This window comes from Arctopsyche grandis, chromosome 3, assembly GCF_051622035.1.
Source record: "Arctopsyche grandis isolate Sample6627 chromosome 3, ASM5162203v2, whole genome shotgun sequence".
NCBI classification, from domain to species: domain Eukaryota; kingdom Metazoa; phylum Arthropoda; class Insecta; order Trichoptera; family Hydropsychidae; genus Arctopsyche; species Arctopsyche grandis.
Genome location: NC_135357.1, coordinates 14,902,038 through 14,916,125, shown reverse-complemented (window position 1 = coordinate 14,916,125; position 14,088 = coordinate 14,902,038). Strand labels below are relative to the sequence as shown.

At 33.7% G+C, this 14,088-nt stretch overlaps 1 protein-coding gene across 2 annotated transcripts in view; it reads right to left on the bottom strand.

Moving 5' to 3' along the window:
* The window catches only part of LOC143909398 (heterogeneous nuclear ribonucleoprotein L-like), a 167,511-nt gene that overhangs the window by 124,887 nt on the left and 28,536 nt on the right, over positions 1–14,088 (bottom strand). The gene's annotated exons all lie outside the window — the stretch shown is intronic.

Here is a 14,088-nt window from a genome sequence, read left to right as displayed (position 1 = left end):
ATGCTTTTCAGGACGTAACGAGGACAGGAAATTTACATGATGACTTAATTTTTCTAATACCTATAGCGAAATTTAATTATATTGATATTCTCTATATAAAAATATATTATATAGGTATATAATTCAAACCCATCTGAGTACTCGCTCATATGCAGTGTAAATAATAGAAGATCATATGTATATTTGATTTTGTTATGACGTTTCTCACGTCTGCAGACGCGTTTACAAAAAGCACTGACATCAGTCAGAAATGGAGCCGCTTCAGACCCTCCGCAAACAGGTATATATTAGTGTAAACAAATATTCTGCACTTCTGTGCAGAGCCGCAATCGTACATCCAATGTCGCATCAAGTGCAATAAATCTGCAGTGTTACAGGCGTGTGTGCAGGAATGCACTTGTGTAGCTCTGTCTCGCAGACATTTATAAGCTGACGGATAAATATAGATGGAAAACACTCCACTTTCACTACGCATCGCATCTGCGTGTTATTTGAAATAAATAAAAAATGGTCAAAAAGCAAAAATATGTATATATACACAATCAATTTCTATAATAAAAACAAGGCTTCAAAGGTAACATGTACAAAGTGGTAGACTTTAAACAAATATTATTCAAAACAATTGTATCCGAAAATAATAAACTTCGCATGAACGCATGAAAAAATATATATAAAACAAACGCCATAATAGCTAAATGTTGAGGAATAAAGCATAAAATATGGGAAATTTTATGAAAAATGCGGATGTAAAAATGATATGTGAGCGACGATGGTCTTCACCATCGATCTAGTTTCATTTCATGACACACGATCGCATTTCCTAAAAGAAAGATAGGAGCGATTTCACACACGACACTCGCCGAAGATTAAATTATGTTTATATTAATAGATGCGAGATGAATCTTCAGAGAGTTGACCTTTAGCGTTGACGAATTGATGCTACAACAAACGCGGCGTCAGTGCCAATACGTTTTGCTACGAGGACGTTTAAATAAATCCCTGAAATAATCGCACACGAGACAATGTTTGGCATTCTTTAATTTTGGACAGAGCAATACGTACACCAATGTAAGTAGACTTTGAAACGACCAAAAACTCCGATATACATTTGAAATGGAAAATAAAGTAAAGGTCAGCTGCAGCCGTTCAAAAAATATGCAAAATTAAAATAGATAAATGGTAACCAGTAGTAGTGCACTGCATATCCAAAATACACTTAAATATGTAGATACGTATGGCGCCTGTACGGAAGATTTAAATATGTAATTTTAAATTTTGATGTGACGAAAATTAATAAATATTACAATGGACATTTCCAAATAACATTCCAAGTATATATTTTATTCGACAATCTTATTATCAGTGGTAACACATATACTACATATCTATGTATGTACATTTGTGAAATATAGCCTCTTATAAGTGACAATACGCTCAAGCGGAGATGAAAAACAAGACAAGAAGAAGATGCATTATTATTTTCTAAAGTAGCAGTTCTCCTTGCCGCTTAATCCAATTGAGACAATTAAGCATCACAGGTTTTCACCGGTTCAGATATCGTTAATTCCCGCAACCTCCACAGAAATTTTCTGTCATAAGTACATACTTTTCATAAATATCTAAATGATTATAAAATCAAAAGACGGTATTATACCAAAAATTTTAGGTTTTCTGTGATTTAAATAAAAGATACAATGCATTTTGATATGCATCCCTATCATCTTCATACATGGCAAATAGTAAGAATGCTTCATGCGGAGGCATATAAAATTTAATTAGATTTTAAGCTGAATTGTATAAAAGAATAAACAAGTGCATATTGACAAAAAGAAAGTACGAAATATAGAACTAGTAACCCAAGGGAAACTAGTCGTGGTTCCGGTTAGTGGTTAGAGGATCTCGCAGTTGAGAAACCTTGGGAATCGGTACAAGTACATACATATGTAAATATATGTAGTTACAGCATCATTAGTCTGAAGTTTCAAACGTGAAAATTAATTTGAAAAATAAAAGGTACGAATAATTTTGTTCTATTAATAAAATGGAACAAATCCAACGGCATTCAAAAGTACATACATATATGCACGTATATATGTAGTACAAAGAAACACCAATGCAGGATGTACAGGCGATAATACGAATCCACAGTTACGACGAGCTCGCTTTTCACATGATCGATCATACAAAAACAAAATTTAACCTAGTGTAAGGGAAATGCTCACAAGAAAATTAATATGATTTCCCTCGCCGGTCGGTTGGGCGAGGTTCGCTCAAGCGAAAAAAACGTTTCACTGCATTAATTCGCTACAATTAACACGTATCGGACACATGGACGCAACCAATGTTTGTCAATCAATATAATAAATAAATTCCAGACATAGCTTGAAGTAAATGCAGAAAAATAGCACGATACACATCTACACACCGTTATATATGTATGTATATACATACATACATACATATATAGAGAACGAAATTAAAATATAATAAAATTATACAATTAAACATCTTCAATACAACGGAACAAAGCCTTCAAAATTGAATTGTTTCTCAATATCCAAATTAAAAAGAAAACAATTACAAACTTTAGCCTTATCTACGTAGAATACAACTCCAATCAATTTTATTTACGAGGGCTGAAATTACGAGACAAAGCAAAATAACTTTCGCGTTGCGATATCGCCACTTCGGTACACTTATTACGATATTAATTATGACAAAGAGGACAGGGGAAAAAAATAACGAGGCTTTCGGAGGAGCGTTGAATTCGCGCAGTTTTGAAAAAAGCATAAAAGCGAATAACGTTGAAGTTGCTTGGGAAAACTTCCCGAATAAATTTGTGTTCACATAATAGAAAAGTATGCAGAACTTCTGCAACAAGGGATAAAGTTGAGAAGTTTTTCAAGCAAGACTTTCCACTGCTTGTGAGAGGTAAAGCGTGTGTCGCGCGAAATCGTGTTTCACGCTTTTCATGGTCGCTTGACCAGCACAAGAAAACCCCAAAAGAGTTGCTCAAGTCCCGAATTGCGCAATGGCCGTGATAGAAAGATATCGAATGCAATGAGCCATAAAGAGATAAATATTATTTCACGTACTAGGAATTATTAGTATAGGTTGAAATAAAAAGCCTATTAAACATAACACATAAAGAGGAAAATTTTCTGGTTTATTTACATTGTACGGTTCGTTGTCTGCTTTAATGAATCTCTGTAAATACAGCGGAATGAATACTAATATTTTGTTATTACGCAAATTTTCAAAAAAAAAGTCACTTTACAGCTACATAATTGTCAAGAAGCAGGTGGTCAGTTTGTTTTCCTGAACTTGATTTTTCTGGCGTTCAATACGTGAGACAATACAATACAATACAGTGATGCTACATACATACATACGTAACATCAATCTATATTTTTACGTACACGTATTTAAAGCCCAGGCAAGGCGGTACATATACTTATGTACATATTTTAGACTAAGCAAAACTGGGTTAGTACAAGATAAAGTTACACACTTAATGCAATTTTGCGACGCTGACACTTTAAAAATGTTTTTTAAATAATAAAAAATTTTAATATACCAGAACAAAATCCATCCAAACTTTTTATTGAAGATTTTCCCGATCGATAATTTGTTAAGTTCTATCCTATCGAATCTATGTACATATATATGTATGAATGTAGGTATATGTATGTATGTTTATAAATAGAAATAAACGTTATTGGAAAGCACTGTCCAGTTACAAACAGGTGGTTCAGATGATTTATGTCTAACGAATTAACCGATTTATTACGTCGTAAAATTAAAATGCTTACATTTCGATTACGAGTGATCGAAATCTCATAAAAGTATACAAATAATGAAAAAAAAAGAAACGGTTATGAATCACTGCCAGCAGCGACTTTTATCGCGTTTACGACCGTCGGTGAAGTTTTAATGAAGTTTCGGTCGCCTTTTTCGACAGTGACGTTTCCTTTTACACGTCATCTCGATGAAAAGAGCGAATTTTTTTTACCCGACCGCGAAATAAATCGACATCTTCGGAAGCAATGTACAAAAATTCTAAATTTGGAATTTCACTTCGGCAGTTCTGAATGCGATAAATGATAAATATTGTATAAGCAGCGAAAGGGTTAACTGATAGACGGTTAGTGTGTGTACAGCTAGCTAGCTACTCGTGCTGGCAAACAAATTAAACATCTTTTGTGACGAGACGACGGCTGGAGAGCCAAGACGGCGATAAGTCACGACCAAACCGAAAAAAGTTCACTACCCCTGGACCACTTCATGGACAGCGACCAAAAGCTCGTTTATTATCGGATGAACCTTTTAATAAATCGTTTTATGCGTGCAAATGATGCAAAGTGCGCTTTAAATATTCAGCTATATTTACTTTACAATTTTTGCGTGTAAAAGATTGATATTTCTGAAAAAAAAAATACTTCCATAAAAAAAGGCATAATCTAAATATGTAGGTATATAATGTTCATATTTATACGTCACCATAAAAAACGTACGATAAAAAATTCATCAAAATTTCGGGGTCGTAAAACAAAGATGTATCTGATTGTTTTCAAATGCGTTTATAGACCTACTTTAAAAACGGAAAAAAAACATTAACATATTGGAAAAATTCCAGTTATTTATACGTTATTCATACAAAATGGATACATTTTTACGGAAACATTACTTATTAATTTTGTTTAAAATAGAACTCGACACATATTTATTTTGGTAAGATACAATATAAATTCGTGAAGATTTACCAAAAAATTTCAATTTCACTTCAATTGGTGTGCATAAGTACATACAGAAAAATAAATAACGTCAATGTGATAATTATTTTTATCTCTAGTAAGAGTCAAAATTCAAAAAATTATCATAATTCAAGTCATATTCCGTATACTTACATATGTACAAATGTATGTATATTGTACAAATAATTACTTGCACAAGTATTCAGAGGTATATATGTACATCTACATACATATGTAGCAAAAATGACCAGAATTTGAAGGTATTAAAAATATGGCATAAAAAATGCAAATCATAAACATGTCGGAATGGAAAATTATAAAATGTTCTTTTGGTATTCTTTTGTAGAAGTTAGAGAGGTTTGTTCGATTATTCCTCGACACGACCCCACTAACATTTTAATAAATCTAGATTTCAGTTAGCTGCGTCTTATGCGGGCAATGTGGAGCACACATGCACACGTATATTGGCCTCGGGAGCCCGGAACTGCTCCGAGCTGATAAGACGCTCAAAAAATACCACATAAAGTTCATAAAAATTGGCGACGAGCTTGTAGCACACGCGGAGAAAACTCGGGCGGCTGTAACGCTCTCATTTTTACATCCCTTGAGGGAAACGTTCAATTTGAACCAGAAGAGTAATGAAAAGAGAGCTAGTAAAGCATGTACAATGTAAGTACAAACGTGTACGCATAGAATGCGAAATTCTCCGCATTCTGAACATGTTTTCCTATACTTGTTTTACAGAGTTAATTTAAGCAAATTGATTTAATTTGAATTTCTCAGATGTACATGTTTGCAGTTCATCAAGTTGGCGTTAATGAATTTTTCAAAACGTAAACCCATCGTTCAAAAACAGTCTGTTTTATATTCGACTACATAAAACCAGAGTCAACATACGAATAATAAACAAAAACCGAGATAGATGGAAGGGAGAAGGAGAGAGGGAAAAAAAAACGACGAATGTAAATAGGAATATAAAATATTTACAAACACACACTTCGTGTTTTGTACACATGTTTGAGGCGAGTAACAGAAACATGCGTACGAGGAGTAAGAGCCGAAAACGAAAAATGCAAAAACGAAAACAAAAAAGCAAAGAGGTAGGTCATAATATTTGCTTCCATGTGTCAAATCAAAAAGTAAGCATACGTGGACCTAAAATGGAAAAATATTTTAACCAGTTATTTAATAAAGGAATTATTGAACCATGTTTACAGCATATTTATCGACGTCAATCAAAACACAACAAATAAAAAACGTACAACATTCTGCGATATCTGAAAAACCCTACCAAAAAATAGGCAGTTATTATAATTTATATTTAACATTATAAATCACCTACTACAACACCTTGTGAAAAAGTCTATAAATAATATTAATCTTTTAAGTTGTTAACTCTAAGACTTCCAATCCCGGGATCCCGGTGTTTTCTGGTACCGTGAATACCGGTGCTGAAACTAGTCAGAATACCGGAATTTTGTGAATACCGGTGTTGGCAGAAATTTCTTTAAAAATATAATTTTTACAAAAATAATAAGGAAAAAACATAAAACAATATTATATAATGAAAAATAGTGGGATGAGCAATGACAGTCATAGTCCACTTATTTGCTCTGACTGTTTCGACGCCGACTAGCCGTTTCCACGAAATGGTATGAACGGCCTGTATTGTTCCGCAGATTTTGTGCTCAACTGCAATGATATTTGAAGCATATTTTGACTGATTCGAACTCAGAATCGATTACTGATCACGTTTTCATGATCTAGAAAACTGTGTATTGTGTGTTAGTGTATTTTGGGGTAACCGGTACGAACTGAAACTTAGTACCGGTTACTGAAATTCTTATCGATACGATGTTCAAATTTTTTTTCTCGAGTACGTATGGTCAATAGTTCAAATAATGTTTTCATTCGAAGTTTTGGGTGGTTTTAGATAAAAAAAATCCAGTAAAGTTCATTAAACGTATTTTAAGTTTTGAATGTGCTCAGATTACTATTCGATTGTGGTCATCGAGTGTTAGAACGAGAGTCTACTCACAATATTTGGAATACAAAATTTTAGTCAAAATGTTTTAATTGTACTCGAAAAACAATGTTTATATCAATCAAGTACCAGGTCGGCGACCTGGCCGGACTACACCACTGGTCCTACATGATTTTAAGTGCTGCTCCTAATGATGCAAATTCTGCGAATTTAATTTATACGATATTTACCTAAGTGGAATCATTATATAAGGAGGTAAATGGAGACAATACATATAAAGGTCTGTTCATACTTATCCAGCATGACCCGTATTCTGCCGGTATCCTGCAAATACGGACAGCATTCTTTGGTACATTCTTTATCAACGTGTGAATGCGCATGCGCGAATGGAGTATGTACATACATATATATATATATATATATATATATATATATATATATATATATATATATATATATATATATATATATATATATATATATATATATATATATATAATGTAACACAGAATACTGTCCGTACTTGCAGAATACGGGTCGTGCTGGATAGGTATGAACAGACCTTAAGGCGTAAAGAAACGTAAGTATTAATTTTTTATCACCTTAAAAATAGATGATTGAAAAAGTTTGCAAAGCCCCGATTGAGCGTGTTACGCAAAAATAGATACAAGTCGCTACGCAAATTCCGTTTAAATTTCAACTCATGTTTAAACGCACCGAACATAAAATTTTCCAATCGAAAAGTCGGGGTTAACGAGACTGTGAGAGAGGGAGAGAAACAAGGCGTAAAAACACGAGAGTCACTACAAGGAATCGTAGTCACGATAACGGTTACGAGGAAATATCCCGAAACGCAAAACGGAAGGAACCGCGCCGAAACGACCGCGTAATTCGAATCCCCCCGGCAACAGTGCTCTTCCGCTCTCACTTTCACAATCAATATCAAGATGATGTTGTCGAGCCAAGATAAACTCACTGAAAAAAAGGTTTGATAAGTAAGTCTCGTGCAAACGAGACTGATTTATTGAAAACGCCAGTATTTTTAACTGCTGTCAATTTTCTCGAGGTTCATGGTAAAGTATTTGTTATTTTTTTATTAGATATGCAATATACCGAGATTGGAGAGACGCTGAGAAAGGGTTAATATCTGATGAACGGTTAGCACTGAAGCCCCCTGCCCCATTGATTCAACCGGGATAATGATCTGGTTTCGGTCGAATTCACGGCACGTCCTCGAAGATCTTTAATATGTATCTTCCGTAACCACCTATTTTGCATCTTATGCGTTCTACAACAACTGAATAAATTTACAATAACACAGTACCGTGATTTAATATTTTGAAATACTATTTTTTTTTTAATATCTTGTTCTCAATTGCAAATTGATATCGAGCATGGACTCTTCACTTTCAACGCGTCACTTTAAATATTTACCATACATATTACATACATATATAATTATATTATATAATTTTTGCTTTCTTTCCAGTGAAAGTGGAAAACAATAATTGACATAAGTGGGAAGACATTTTTATATAGCATCTAGACAATCAAGTTAAATAAAATCGACAGACTTGAATGAGAGATATTATTTAAAATATAAGTTCTTAATAAGACTATTTTAAGTAGGTATACATTCTTACGAATTTGAAATTATAACAAACGAAATCAAGTTTCATTTAACCATTTCAATGTAAAACTGACGATCACAATATAGATAAAACAGTGATTTACATATTATAGCTATAGTACAGTGATGGCGAACCTTTTTGAGGAGCGGGTCAAATTTCGTTAATTATTTTTTTTAGAACTAGCCCGTGAGTCACTAAGTCAGTGAAATCTTTTAAAGGGGGGGGAGGTAAAAAGAATACTAATAAATTTGTAAATCCAAAGATTTATTCACAGAAAAGTTTAACAGTTGATCCTCTGTTATGTCTAATATTTTGCTTAAGCTGCTGAATAAAACCAATATTTTTTTCCACCATATTGGCAGCACCGTCTGTCGTTACAGAAACAATTTTCTGTAAGTTGATATCCATTTCTTTATATGTATTATTAAATTCTTTAAAAATGTCAAGAACAGTACACTTCCCTTTCAACGTTATTAGTATTTTTAATTATCACGCGTCAAAACGTGGGTCATTCAAAAAGCCTTCTTGGGTCAGTGTCTGACTCACTGGTCATAGGTTCACCACCACTGCTATAGTAAGTAGTCAGATTGTGTACATATTTACTGGATAAATACAAATAGGTAGATTTAAATAAATAAATAAACAATTGATTGCTGCACACATTAATACATCCTATTATGAAACTTCAACGTATTATTTTAGAAATATGCAAGTTTTCATTTAAAGGCAATCTCAATTAGACCGAAATATGTATACATATGCGTTTAAACTACTAAAAGCTTTTCAACGATTTCATTTAATTAAAATTTTCCTGACATTATTAAAAGCATATTGACCATAAATTATGTAGTTTGAAAAAATATTGTATTTATATGTACTGAAATACAAATGTATAGTACAAGATATGTGAAAGTTCATTGTGCAAAATAGCATGTATCAACACAGGGGTACGGTAAAAAAGAATTGAATTCAAAGTGGCTGCGCAGAATTCGCAACGAAATGGCACAACCGTAAAAGACCTTATCGCGCGCGTGGTGGAGGCGCATTGCCAATTTCATTAGTTTGCGGGCCCGTAAAATACTCGGTTTAATTCGTCTGGAATACCCGGGAAAACACGATCCCGAAAGCGCGTTATTTATCGTCGATTCGCCGCACGAAACAATTTGTATTCTCGCACCACTCGACAAATGGGTTCGCGATTCCAAAAGTAGGACCCGAACATACAAGCTTGATCTCTACACCCGTCGTACGCATTAGCACACTGGAACTACATACACATACATACATACATACATACATCAGTCAAGTAGCAATTCTAATACATTTTCAACTAACGGCCAAATTTACGGAAATAAATTTCAACCTTACGAATGTTATATTCGAAATCGATTTCGTACGTAACTTTTACTGTACCTTTGGGTGGAAACCAAAATAGGACATTTTTTACTACTACGAGCGGCCTTAAAAATGTGACAAAGTTCTATCTAGGTTTGATCCACGTGTAAGCACGGTACGAATACTCAAAATACAAAAAAAGCAGATATTTTCTAAAAAGGGAGGAAGACCCAAAACCTTTTTTCTCACTTTTATACTTTCGGATCACGTGCCGCCCTTATCTCGATAGGCGCGCGCCCTCACTCCAACAAATTTATAGGTTTAAAAAAATATCCAATATAGAGAGCGTTGACATTGAGACGAGACAGTGAACTTTTCGCAAAAAAGCATCACGGAAATGTCGAGAGAACTAACTAAAATCTAAAAGTTTTGCCTGCCAAAATTAATACTTACGGATGCAATTAAAATGTATCTATCGTGGTTACAGAGTTCAAAACCCCGTAGGTCGTTATAAAAGTTTTGTTAGTTAGAATAACAATTAGCACTAGACATAAATCATAAACAGAAATAGTTATTTGAAGTAAGCTCGAATTAAAAATAAATCTAATATATAATTTCGGAAGAGACTTTGTATGAAAGTATTTTTGGTTGGGAACTTCGTAAACAAAACAAAGTTTCTATGACGACAATTCAATTGGTTGAATATTATATTTTTTTCGATTCAAATAAATGTAATAAAAAGACAAATGAATATTTACTATTAGATTCGCCATGTTTAAGCTGTTTATATTACAAATACTGAGCTAAGCCGGGTAAAACAACTAGTATGCTGTAAAAGTATCTACGTTTTGTAGAGAAGCGAAAATTTGGCAAAGGGTTATCTCAGTCGTTATTAAGTATGCAAAACGATCTGAAATTCCAGAACACGACACAAATGTGAAGACAGGGACCGCATTGAACGAAGCCACGCAATTGTTGAATGTTGCTAGCCAAAGAAACAGCAGCATATGTATAATTATTTCGAAGAAAGTGGTCGCCGGTTCAATTCCACCAGTTGCTGCTGGTTGGACCTTGGATATGTGACTCCAGGTCAATCGTTTCCTATCAGAGTTTGCCAATCTGTTAAGACGAGTGTGCATGATTGATTGAAATAAAATAGAATTGAACATACGAAATCAACGATTCAAAGAGAAAACATTTGTATGTTACAACTAAGACGAATTTGTAAAATTCAAAAACATGGCTAAAATATTTCAATATCATACAAATTCATCGCAGCATATTATCAAACAATCGATTAATTCAAGAACAAATATAATTTAAAATCAAAATAATGTTTTAGATTGAGAATGTTTACGGTTTACATTGCGAGCAAATCTCGAGTTTGTGCTCAATACAAGTAACCAAAATCCAATTTAAAGACATTAAATAAAATAGAAGATTTAACAAATATTAGCTCGTTTCTAGTGCTTGCATAAAAGTAGAAATACGTATGTACATACATTTGATATAAATGGAACAAATATTGCATCGAATGACGAACGAGGGGGTGGGAATTCATTTTCATTTATTTTTTTTTATCTAGAGAAAAAATTCCAGAATCGTCTCTTTTCGAAGAGGCACTCGAAAAAATATATGAAGAAAACTAAATGGGCGGAAGGTAAACGAATTTTGTTCGCCTCCCTACTATACCTTTTTTACTGAAATGAGATCAAGAATATGGTTGCGTCGAGTCGGCCCTAGTACTAAAAGCTAAAGCCATTTTCAAGTGTCTACAAGAAAATAACACTTATTTTTCTATACATTATACAGAACACAAATACAAGCATTTTATCTATGTATTACTTCGACTCGAAGCGTAGCAATCATCACGATCTCATTTTTATATTTTTGAATTTAGTCCCGTTTATTATTTATTACCATTCTTGAACAGCGTTTGTGGAAGTTCGTTTCAGGCCGATACAAGAGAATCGCCTAAGTAGAAATAAAAGCAAATTACAAGTCCTCCGGATGAATGAGAAAATTATATAAAACCGACTACGGTTGAAATGAGCCGGCTTGATTGTTACCTCTTCTACCAACCACCCGCTCAAAAAAGGACTATTGTCCGCTGCTGCTTAGAGATGTCCTCCATTAGAGAAAATAAAACAGCAAAAATTCCGTAAATATATATTTTATTAAAATACAGTACCTTAGTATTATAAAAATTTAACAATTTAAAAAAAAAAAATTTTAAACATAACATCTAGCAGTATATTATACAGTTCTTACAGCGAACGGATAAAAAGTAGGCACCGCGATCTTTGACCTACTTCAACCGCTATTGGCGTTAACCCCTCAAAAACCGAAAATAACTGTATACACACCATATCATAGGACTTATTTTAACCTAACGCGTAAGTACGGGAAACCCATAGCGATAGGACGAGAGCGTCGTCGGAATATGAAAGTGGGCATTACGAGTAGGTCGGAGCAATATCGACGAAACGTATAGACACAACGCACATTTTCCAAGAAAAAGCGACGGGTTTTCCTCCAGAAAGCTGATGACATATAAGCAAAAAGCCTTTTTCCTTGAAAGCTTTCACCGACTGAAGATGCTTGACCAACAACAATAGTCTAATGCGCTGTGATATGCAAACAAATTTTCCTCGTATTAACACATAGGATACCACGGGCTATTGCTAAAGAAACAGGCGTGCGGCGGGGAGAATTTGCGCTAATCTTTGCATAAAACTGTAACTGTTTAAAATGTCATATCTCTTTTACCAGTAAACGTATAAAAGTGAAATTTGAAATGCAGTTTCGTATGGACTATCTTAAAATTTCGTAATTGTAAAATCAGTAAAAGTCAAACTGTGAGTCGCGTACTAATAAAATAAATAATTAAAATGTGTATAAATATGGCAAATATACATATTTTATAAATAAACAAAAAAAATCTAGCAGCAGTGAACCTTTGTGTAACAAAAACAACAAATGTCGTTATTTGAAACCTATAAATACAATGCAGTCAGATGCAATTCCATATGCGCTTTGGAATTGCCGACATCCAACAAGGTTAATCCTCTTTCGTCATAAATAACAATATCAGTGAGAGAATTTTAGGACATCGGCAAAATCTAAGAGGAACATAAAACAGATGTGAGAAAAAAAAAAGGTCCCCCCAAAATGTGTTTATTACCTAGTGCAGTGGTTAGTAACCAGGAGTCAAGTGTAGGCAATAAATTACCGAAGAAATATAAAAGGGCACATAGTAAACAATGGTGATATTTTCTTCAGAACATGAATATAAAAAAAATCAAACATATTTATTCAACTAAAAACACAAAAAAAGCACTCACCCAGCAAACTGCACCCCTTATGTAGATATTCACATTTGATTGATTGGTAGATATTTACACAATATTTATTTAAAAGTTTCCTTTATATTATAATATATTATCGATAAACTCACTTTATGTATATTTTTATTATTTACACACACACACGTTATTTAAACACAATATGAAATTCGTACACTAATGAAATTTTATATCTAATATTTTTTTTTTGTATGGTAGTCTTGATAACACTTTCCAACATGTAGTGGAATTTTACATTGTTTACACATAAAAGCACTCAGTTTACGAATTTTTAGTTTTGCACACACTCGACAATTACGTCTCACTAATTTATTCGTTTTTTCATTAGTTATTTTCACTAATTCATGATCTTTTATGAAACCACGTAGTCTTTCGTTCGGATCAATGCTGGGAGTCCTCGTCATGACAGAAGTTGAAGGTATATTGGAATGTGTGTCTGATGTACCTGGTGTATTGGAAATGTTACTCTGAAGCCATGCCTCTGCGACTTTCAGCATAAACTCTTGGAATTTCCAATTCGTCCCATTCAACTTTTTGTGGATATGATAAGCGTTCAAAATTCCGCAATGCATCAGATACATTGCGGCTTTCTTCGTCCACTTGATGGTTTTCCGTGAAACGGGGTTGTACGATAGGTACTGATCCGCGAGATCGACTCCACCCATAAATTTATTATAGTCCATGATGCTGATTGGCTTCTTGATGGGTTGATTTGTTTTCCTGTCGATTTTGCCAGTTTCTACAATTTGCGCCTGATGGATGGTTGAAATAATTCTGACGTCTCGTTTTTTGTTTGTCTTCCAAATTTGAATCAATATATCCCCCTTTCTTCGATGTATTGATTCATGAATTTGTAAGCGGGCGTTTTTCAAAATTTGCGGTAAGCCACGATTTTTTCTAATAGTTCCGCATATTCTTGTTTTAGCTCCCAATAAATTGGTAGCTAAATTAACGCTATTGTAATAATTATCAGCGTAGACATTGTACCATTTATTTAAGTACGGAGATAACAAATCGGT